Genomic DNA, 9,798 nt, shown 5'->3' on the forward strand with positions numbered 1-9,798 from the left:
AAAGTAAACGTTATGTAATTACTGATTTGGATTTAAATACATATGTCTGATGATAGAAGGTAGAATATAATCACCGGTTATTGTATGTTGCTCAAATTGTAAACATAGATTACGTAAACCGTAGCCAAGACATGTATACTCCAGTGGTGGTTTAAATACCGACCATTTTATCTATCTTTGACGTGTTGTATGAAAGGAGAGAAGGTTAGCACTCCCCTTGACAAGGATGGAAGAGACCCCTAGTGGTCTTCAACACACATATGGTTAAGGCATTGTCACTTACTTCGTGGCATCTTCAACCAAGTTTTTTGTACCCCGAACTTATTTACAACAACGTGTTTTCAATGTAAGTTCCAAAATAATGAAAGCTACATAATATCTTTATTAACAACATTCTCTGTCGTTTTAGAATTAGTAAATTAACAATAACTATGTAACTTTGGTCACATTTACACATCAAACAATATCACAATTTGGCATAATATTATTTTGAATTAAATTATGCAAACTAAACAACTGGTGACTCTGGGATTCCACTTAGCTTAGTGGACCACTGAAGAAAAGGGATCATTTTAAATGTATCCATTGTTTTTCATTAGTCAGTTACGGATAAGGCAAAAGGAACATCATTTCCATGGCTGATTTTGATTAAAGAATTATCATAGTACATAGTCAGCATATCAGAAGTAATATTTACAGAATTAAGTAGCTAATTAGAGGATAAAAACAATATTTCTACATTTACCAGCAGAGGGCAGACATGCTCTACCAAAGACAATTCCTGGTTCCATTTATCATCACGCCTGCATGCAAGTGAGGTATTTGAAATGAAGATAAATCAAATGTTGTTGTTTGTTTTTTATTAGGTTCATCCTATGCATGTTTTTGATTTCCTATATTTGAACATGAACAGTTTCACAACTAGTTACACAGTTCAAGTGCCAAATTTTTGCCAGTCAAACGAAATAAGTCTGGGCTGGCATGTTTGAGTGCTTTGCACATAAATTCCAAATGCTCTCCTTCACCTTTGCTCCTTACCTGCCGGTTGATATGTGCATCTCTGACATTTGCATAAGTGTCCCAAAGCTGAGAGTAAAAATTACCAAGGTTGTGGAGGCTCATTACTCCCTCCAGTGGCCACTTCCTTTGAGACTGCCACTACACTGACTTTATGAGTAAAGTTGTATCCCGTAAAATGCTACATTCTGTGGATCTCATTCCAACCCCTATCCACTATGCACTTGCTTGCAGTGCCCTCCGCGGTCACTTGTTGCTGACAAAACTCAGGGGGTGACTTTCACATAGTGGGCTAGGCGTTTAATAAAGATATCAACTTCGGGACACACGAGTGACTTGAATGATGCAATTCATGATCCACTTATAATGAATAAAACAAGTGTGAAATTCAAATGGGATCATTTTCACTCCTTCAAAAATTTTCTATCTCACAGCTTTGGGAGACTTGTACAAATTGGGAAGGCACACATGAAGGTGCAAATTGAGGGCATAGTGTGGATTGGAGAGGGTTTAGCCATAAATAATGGATAGCCCTGCGAGCCTAATGATATGACACATATTTGTCTGATTTTGAAACCTTAACCTAATATGTAAATTATGAAATACCTCATACAGGTCATGTTTATGTGTTGTAAAACAAAATTAGGGATTTGTGAATTTAAACGTCATGCTTGATTTATTGTTTTACTGGGGAACACGAATTGCATACTGAAGTATGTCCCTAAATTGATGGGTTTATTGATCCCCTTGCCACATTCTGGAAGTCAGGCTCTGAGTTTTGTCTGCAATATGTGACAATGGAGGGCCTTATAAACAATTTGGTAGGTAGAAGGGGTTGTTTAAGATTCACAGGTCCACTGCTTGGTTCAATCCTTAATACAATCACTCTCTCAGAGACTGACGTTCAGTGATTAGCATAACTTTTTGCTAAAACAGTCAATAGTATCAATATCTTGACACAGAAACATTTCCTTCTCCAGTGCAGTTTGGAAGGTAATGTTTGAAGTGAATGTGATTGACTGAATGTGTCAGCTGGGTTAATGTGGTATTATTAAACATATTTCAGTTGTTACAGACTGACCACTAGGGGTAGTGGTGAGCACAGTTAGTGTTATTAAATAGAATGGGTTTTGTAGGGTGTAGTGGTCAGTAACCCTAACCTAATTAGCTTAATCCAAAACGTGACCCTAACCTTAACCCTAGTACTGATGCATAACCTTAAAACTAAATTGTCAATGGCAATGCTAGAATTTATTTCACCCACCTATTAAATCAGAGAATTTGTTTTAGAATTATTATCTGTAGAATGCTTACAAGAATGCCACAGTTAGCATGATAGCTAGCTAGAGAGGTTGCCTAGAGAAAATAAGTTAAGACAGTTAAGAAGGAACTTGAGAAGCTTCATCAAAATCATTATATTGCTGAGGAATAGACTGAAATTAGTCATTATCCCCATAAAACCTTTTGGCACAACTGGAAATGGGACTTTCGGTTCATACACCATTAATTTCTTCCATAGGGAATATTTAGATCCACTTCAAATTAGGTATGTGTTTTGTGTAGGTATACACCACCTCAACATTTTCATCATCGTGTCAACAGTAACTGTATACAGTTAGGTCAGGAAATGATTGGACACTGACACAAGTTTTGTTATTTTGTTTACCAAAATATATTCAAGTTGCAGTTAAATAAGGAATATGGGCTTAAAGTGCCGTCTGTCAGCTTTAATATGAGGGTATTCACATCCAACTAGCAAAAATAAATTCATCAGAGAGAAAGCAGGAACATTAGGAGTGCCCAAATCAACAGTTTGGTACATTCTGAGAAAAAAAGAACGCACTGGTGAACTCTGCAACACAAAAAGGTCTGGACATCCACGGAAGACAACAATGGTAAAGAAAAACCCCTTCACAACATCCAGCCAAGTGAAGAACACGCACCAGGAGGTAGACATATCATCATCCAAGTCTACTATAAAGAGAAGACTTCACTAGAGCACATACAGAGGGTTCACCACAAGGTGCAAAGAGTTCATAAGCCTCAAACATAGAAAGGTCAGATTAGATTTTGCCAAAAATATCTAAAAAAGCCAGCCCAGTTCTGAAACAGCATTCTTTGGACAGATAAAACTAAGATCAACCTGTACCAGAATGCTTGGAATGGTGTGGAGAAGTATGGAGAAGACTTGGAATGGCTCATGATCCAAAGCCACATCATCTATAAAACACGGTGGTGGCAGTGGCATGGGCATGCATGGGTCACTAGTGTTTATTGATGATGTGACAGAAGACAAAAGCAGCCGGACAAATTCTGAAGTGTATAAAGATATATTGTCTGCTTAGATTCAGCCAAATTCAGCGAAGTTGATAGGACGGCACTTCACTTTACAGATGGAGTATGACCCAAAACATACTATGAAAACAACCCAGGAGTTTTTTTAAGGCAAAGAAGTGGAATATTCTGCAATGGCCAAATCAATCACTTGATCTCAACCCGATCAAGCATGCATTTCATTAAAGGCCTGACAAAGCATCACAAAGGAGGAAACCCAACGGTTGGTGATGTCCATGTGTTCCAGATTTCAAGCAGCCATTGACTGCAAAAGATTCTCGACGAAGTATTACAACGTTTCATACAATATTTATGTTGAACCCTTTGAACTAAAGCTGAAAGTCTGCACATCAGTTGCATCTTGTTTGTTTAGTTTCAAATCCATTGTGGTGGCGTACAGAGACAGAATTAAGAAAAGTGTGTCAGTGTCCAAATATTTCCGGACTGTATCCATAGGAAATATAATTTTTTCAATATTGGATCAATGTATAGCTAATTGAAGCAAATATAAAAACATAATCTTCTCCATCCCATCTTCTGAAAAGATTTACACGGTTGTCAAAACGCCTACCCGGCCTTGTCTTAAACCAAACACAGGCCTTCTTTGAAGCTGTTCTTAAATTCCTTATGCAATTAATGAGTGGCAAAATGCGAAAATAAACAGTATCACATTTTCCCCCTCGGTTTCATGAAAATCATGACGGCTCAAATTTTTCAGTCTATTGCGCATACCATGAACTTCATATTTCTTTTGTTAAGAGGAATCTTAAGTGTTTTTTGGTTGGGCAAGCACTTCTTTCACAAGAAATCCCAGAAATCTTCCAGGTCTGGTTTTATGTATATGTATATATATATATATATATAATAAAAAAAAAAAGGGTGAAACGCAATGATGACTCATGTCACATATATTTTTTTTATTATTTAAAATGATGTTGTAACGTTCAACATTGGAATGTTTTAAAGCAATACATCCGATTAGAGAAGGAAGACACTCGTGACCTAGGGTGATCCGGCTCTTTGTGCAGCTGCCTTCTCAGTGTGTGTACTGATGCAGCTTGGTTTAGAACACAACTTCTTCCATTTTTGTGTGTGGGAGAAAGGCAACCTGTATTAATATGTATAACGACAGTGTTGGAACCACCAAAAACATCTGCCTGAAACAGATGTGTGCTTCAACCACAAGGTGCAGGAAGAGTGGCAGAGGCTGATGAACTATTGTCCAGCATGTGGCGAGGCACCCTCATGGTTACAGACTGGACTCTTCCTAAGGGAAAGGCACGTATCTGTCGTCTCTGCCCAGACCCGTCCACAGCGTGCCGTCTCTTTGTGTCTGGAGCTCAAGCCTCAGGCAGGCCGGCTGGTGGACCAGTTGAGGTCAGCTCGCCTTTTGTTCGCAATGAGAGAAATGGCTGATTGAGAGTTAAATGAGAAATTAATTAGGAGGCCAACAGACTTTGGCTTCAACGTGAGTATTGCAGCGCAGTATGTCTGAATTTCTTCAGTCAGATTATTTGATACGGGCACCCCGCTGAAATCAGTTACAAACCTTTCTTTTTACTTTCTTTATACTGCTATTTTCTTGTTGCCGGTCAGCCTGGAGGCCCTTCAGGACCATATTAGCCTTGACTGAACTGAGGAACAGGCTGCTGAGATATTCAAGTTTGCACCAGTGTAGAGTTAAAGTTTTACAAGTTTAATTATTTACTCCAGAATAAGACATTAAGGGCTGTAAAAGTATCAAACTGCACAGTAAAGCCACACTCAACAGTACATATGGGTAGTACTTCCACACGTGATACATTTACATAATCAGGGCTTGTTGCATCATTATGAAAAATAACTTAATGAAAAGGAAACGCAGACAGCATCAGTCAAAAGTCCCCGAACCACAGTTGATCCCCACAGTCTCATATTCAAACCTACACAATAGAACAAAGTTCCAAAGTTTATTGTTAAATAAAAATCACGAATCCACTGTGCTTCTATTAGTTTAAATTTAGTTTTCATTCCTGTAGAAATAGAAAAGTCATTTGAAATCTGAAAGCGGGAATCACAAAAGCATGAGGAAAAGTGAAAAAATGTCAGAATGAAAAATAGGTCAGCGACAGCTGAATCTGCTGGTTGGTCGTTTCTTTCTTCCATCTGGAATAGATATTTTGTCACCACCGTTCCCATGGCGAGTTGAAACTGAATGGAGCGCTGAGGTACTCTTTGGACCAGGGCTGCAGCCCAGTGGAGCTCTATGACTTATATAGTGCTGCGATGATCCCAACAAAAGCCCCGAACACTGGCCAACCTCCCCTCAACCATGGTCACCTGGCCAGCTGGCTTTAAGACCTATACATTGTCAACAAGAGTCTATTAAAAAGGTCATTGGGGATTAGAGCTACAAGGTTGCCCAGACGGAGCATAGAAGAATAGAATAGTTGCTGAGATTAATTATATCTGACTTCACTTGCATCCATGTGAGCAATAGGCTTTACTGTGTGTGTGTGTGTGTGTGTGTGTGTGTGTGGACTATACGTTTTTTGAATGTGAATACGCCATTGTGCATACTCTCAACGCCCCCATAAAATGTGGTCATAATGCAACAAGACACCATGTGATGTTGTCATCCAATTGTTTCAGGGCTTGAAGTTTCATAGTTATAGGCTTATGCTTTTCACTGGGCACAGGGCAAAACCACTGCTGACCAGCCTGTAATCGGGTCTCTCATTTGCTGGTTGCTAATGAGTAGGGAAAGAGAGTGGAAGTAGAATTAATAGGGGGAGATGAGAATTGGGCTCGCTGGGTAACAAACCATTAACACAAATGAGGAGATGTCTCACTTTCTATTCCATTCTTTCTCTTTTTCTGCATTTCTCTTTCTCTCTCAATTGGTTGCAGGCATATTGGTGGGATTCCATAAACGTTGTGGGTTTAAATACAATGACCTACAGTACATTTTAAGAAGGATATTATGCTACCCCTGAGTTAAATTGGAACGTGCCTTGCTGCCTTCGCATTTTCTGCATTTCACATGAAATTCAAACCACTGTAGCATGTTGGGTATGTTGGCGATGGACATCATATGAGTCCTGTGATGTATGGGGTTATGTTTTGGTTGTACAGCATAGCCAAACAAAGCCTTTCACAGTTTCACAGTCTCCGTCAACCCCTTGTCTGATCAGTAGTTCTTTAAAAAATCTCAACTAAAAAGAGAAAAGGAGAGAGAATTGGAAAGGAGAAGAAAAGGACTCAACATTTCATAGACATTTCAGTTTTAGGTGATCTTATATTCTAAAACCTGTAAATACACTAGCAAGAAGTGAGGGGGGGGGTATTGATCAGCTGTGATGTGATTTGTGATGAGAGCGGGCAGGATGACAGATTAGGAGCTGAAAGGGATAAGGAAGCAGTCGGAAGCCATGAGGTGATTTATTTTTTTAATTCAGTTTGGTTCCATTTTCTGGTGTACTCTTCCCTAGCCTGGCAGTCCCAGATCATTTCCCATCGGTCATGCAGTTTTCACACTATGGGGACGCGCTTTGACGTGCACGCCAGATCAGGGCAATGCTGTTGCACTGTCATAACACACAAGATGATCATGACAGATAACAGATCATAACAGATGCGCCTCAGGGTGATACCGTGTGTAGATCCAACTAGGCACCTCATTTGTTGTAGTGGAGCAACAGCTTGGTGAGCACTTCAGCAAGCCCGACATACAGTGCCTTAGGAAAGTATTCAGACCCAGTCTACTCAATCTACTCAAAATATCTGATGTAAATAAGTATTCAGATGATGTGCCTTTCACAGCAATTATAGCTTCTACAGTTAAAGGGTATGATTCTACCAGCTTTGCACACCTGGTTCTCTCCTGTTTCTCCTGTTTGTCCTTGTAGATCCTCTCAAACTCTTATCAGAGGCTAAGGATCATCTGTGAACTGTGATCTTTAGGTCTTCCCACAGATGTTTAGTGGGGTTCAAATCTTGGCTTTGGCTGGGCCCATCAAGGACATTAACATATTTATCCCAAAGCCACTCCAGCATTGTCTTGGCTGTGGACTTTGGGGTGTTATTGTGGTGAAAGACTAATCTTTGCTCTGACTCAGGTATTATTCAAGCATTTTGCTCTATGTCACCTTCCCTAAATCCTTTTCCCAATTCCTTAATGTCATCCTCCTGTTGAGAGGGGATCTGTGGAAATGACTTCGCAGAGAGAACTTGCTATCGGGCCAGGCAAGCAGAGATGTCCCCACGGTCGTAGGATTGGGCTCTATGGGCTTTGCCCCTTGTGGCCCAATCTTGAGTAAATGGCTTACCTTTAAATGTCATTGGTACTATTAAGTTTGCGAGGGCACCCTCAACAAGGGAGCTGTACAGTATATCTATAGCTATGAAGGTTTGCCAACAGTTATCAAAACTGCACTGGACTCCATAGCCTCAATGCCAACAAAGGTTTTCCCCATGTACCCAGAGCATGTCATACACACACAGTATATGAACTGAACCCAAGGGTTACGGTTATGTGGCCAACTTCTCTGCCTTGCCAAACCAGCTTGGGCTGGGCGATGTCTAAGCAACGTCTGTATCAGTGTCTCCGTGACACATGACAGCAAAGGGCAAGAGTCGCCTTGGCATGGTCTGCGCTCACTCCATTTGGGGTGTAGCTACGTCCTGGGGACACTGTCCAAGGAGTCGATTGAAGCTGAGCATCACCTCACACATGCCAGGTTTTATTGCCCCAAAGGTGCGTCTCCCAGCTTGGCGGACAGTGTGCCGTCGGGACAGAAGTGGGTGAATAGGTAGCCTGTATATTCTGGTTTGAGGTTGGGCACCATTGATGTGTCTAGACTCTTCCCTTGGATATGCTGACTACCTCGTTCACTGTACTGACTCTCCGGCACAGGGGCAGGTTTTATTAGTCTCATTGTGTTGTACTGCGGGACGACTGAAAGGGAAGATTAGGTTCTGAACATAACCTCGGTTCCCTGGAGGAGAAAACAAAGGATGACACAATGAGACATCATATATTTCAATGCTAAAAGTCTTCATGGTATCTTGTTCATCAGATGTACCCAGCTTTAGCACAGATTAGTAACTTCAAACGATTCTGTTAGCTGGCCCAAGACTTTTGCACAGTACTCTAAACATCCATGAAATTACACACAACGTTTATTCAGTTGAAGCCACTAATAGCTAACACACCCTGTAGACTAAAATGTTTTAGCAACAACTCCCCTAGACTATTAAATAATGAGAAACATTTGTTTAATTTCCCCCAGTTTGGACTGTTTCCCTGGTTTCACTGTCATAAATCATTTATAACTATGTTTATATTATACAAATATTGGTTGGCAATATACTACATATATATGTTTTCCAGAACAATTATATGATTCACCTTTTCATAATATACTATCTGACAATTCAACTTTTAATACTATACTACTAATTTCACACTGAATATCAATATCAAGGAATGAAGAAAGATATCACATATACTGGGGAAAATATTTTAATATCCTAGTTGGCAACAAATACTGTCCTACAAAGTGAACAAAAAAATGCCCTTTTATATATCCTTTTTTAAAACAGTAGCTGCATTAACGTAGGCCATATGATTCTAGAAAGTTACATGACATTTCTATATAATATCTGCATAACATGATTGACTTCAGCGAGAACTGGGTCAAAAACAAATCTTGAATTATGAAAATTGATGGCAGCCTATCACATGCTACATTTGAGCAGTGATTGTGTTTCTGAAATGAAGGCAACTTTAGTAGTGTAAGCAAATCTGGGTCTTGTTATTATAATCTCTTGCTTCTAATCTAAAATTATGTGACTTCTATTAAGTTATATGTAATATTTCATCATTCAGTTTTTAAAGCAGCAGACAAGCTTGTTGTATTGATTTTATGTGTGTCTATTATGTGGAATAAAACATTTTAAAATGTCAACGAATGGACCAAGATTTGTTTTAGTTCAGGACAGCCCTGTCGCACACTCGAAATGGAGGGCGGAAATGTTTAATACAGCACCTTAACATTGTAGTTATACAAAGATTACTTACCAAATAATGTCATGAACCCCCCCCCCCTTCTGGGATTACTACGTCCCAAGTCAAAAACTGTACGCTTTTAAAATAACAGGTTTCCTATCCTGACAATGTATGTCTGTGTTGTCTGTGACTGTTGTGTGAGTTCTTCCCATGACTGTTGTCTGTTTGTTGTCTGTGACTGTTGTGTGTTTTGTCCATGACTATTGTGTGTGTGTTGTCTGTGACTGTTGTGGATGTTCTGTCTGTGACTGTTGTGTATGTTCTGTCCGTGACTATTGTGTGTGTGTTGTCTGTGACTGTTGTGTGTGTGTGTGTGTGTGGTCTGTTACAATTGTGTGTGTGTGTTGTCTGTGACTGTTGTGTATGTTCTATCCGTGACTATTGTGTGTGTTGTCTGT

At 39.7% G+C, this 9,798-nt stretch overlaps 1 non-coding gene across 1 annotated transcript; it reads left to right on the forward strand.

The window, feature by feature from the left end:
• The first annotated feature begins 182 nt into the window (after positions 1 to 182).
• LOC114840915 lies at positions 183 to 311 on the forward strand. Its single transcript, XR_003782907.1, has one exon. It is a non-coding gene; the product is annotated as a U6atac minor spliceosomal RNA (small nuclear RNA).
• Positions 312 to 9,798: the final 9,487 nt, after the last annotated feature.

The sequence above is a fragment of the Esox lucius genome, chromosome 14 (assembly GCF_011004845.1).
Source record: "Esox lucius isolate fEsoLuc1 chromosome 14, fEsoLuc1.pri, whole genome shotgun sequence".
Classification (NCBI taxonomy): domain Eukaryota; kingdom Metazoa; phylum Chordata; class Actinopteri; order Esociformes; family Esocidae; genus Esox; species Esox lucius.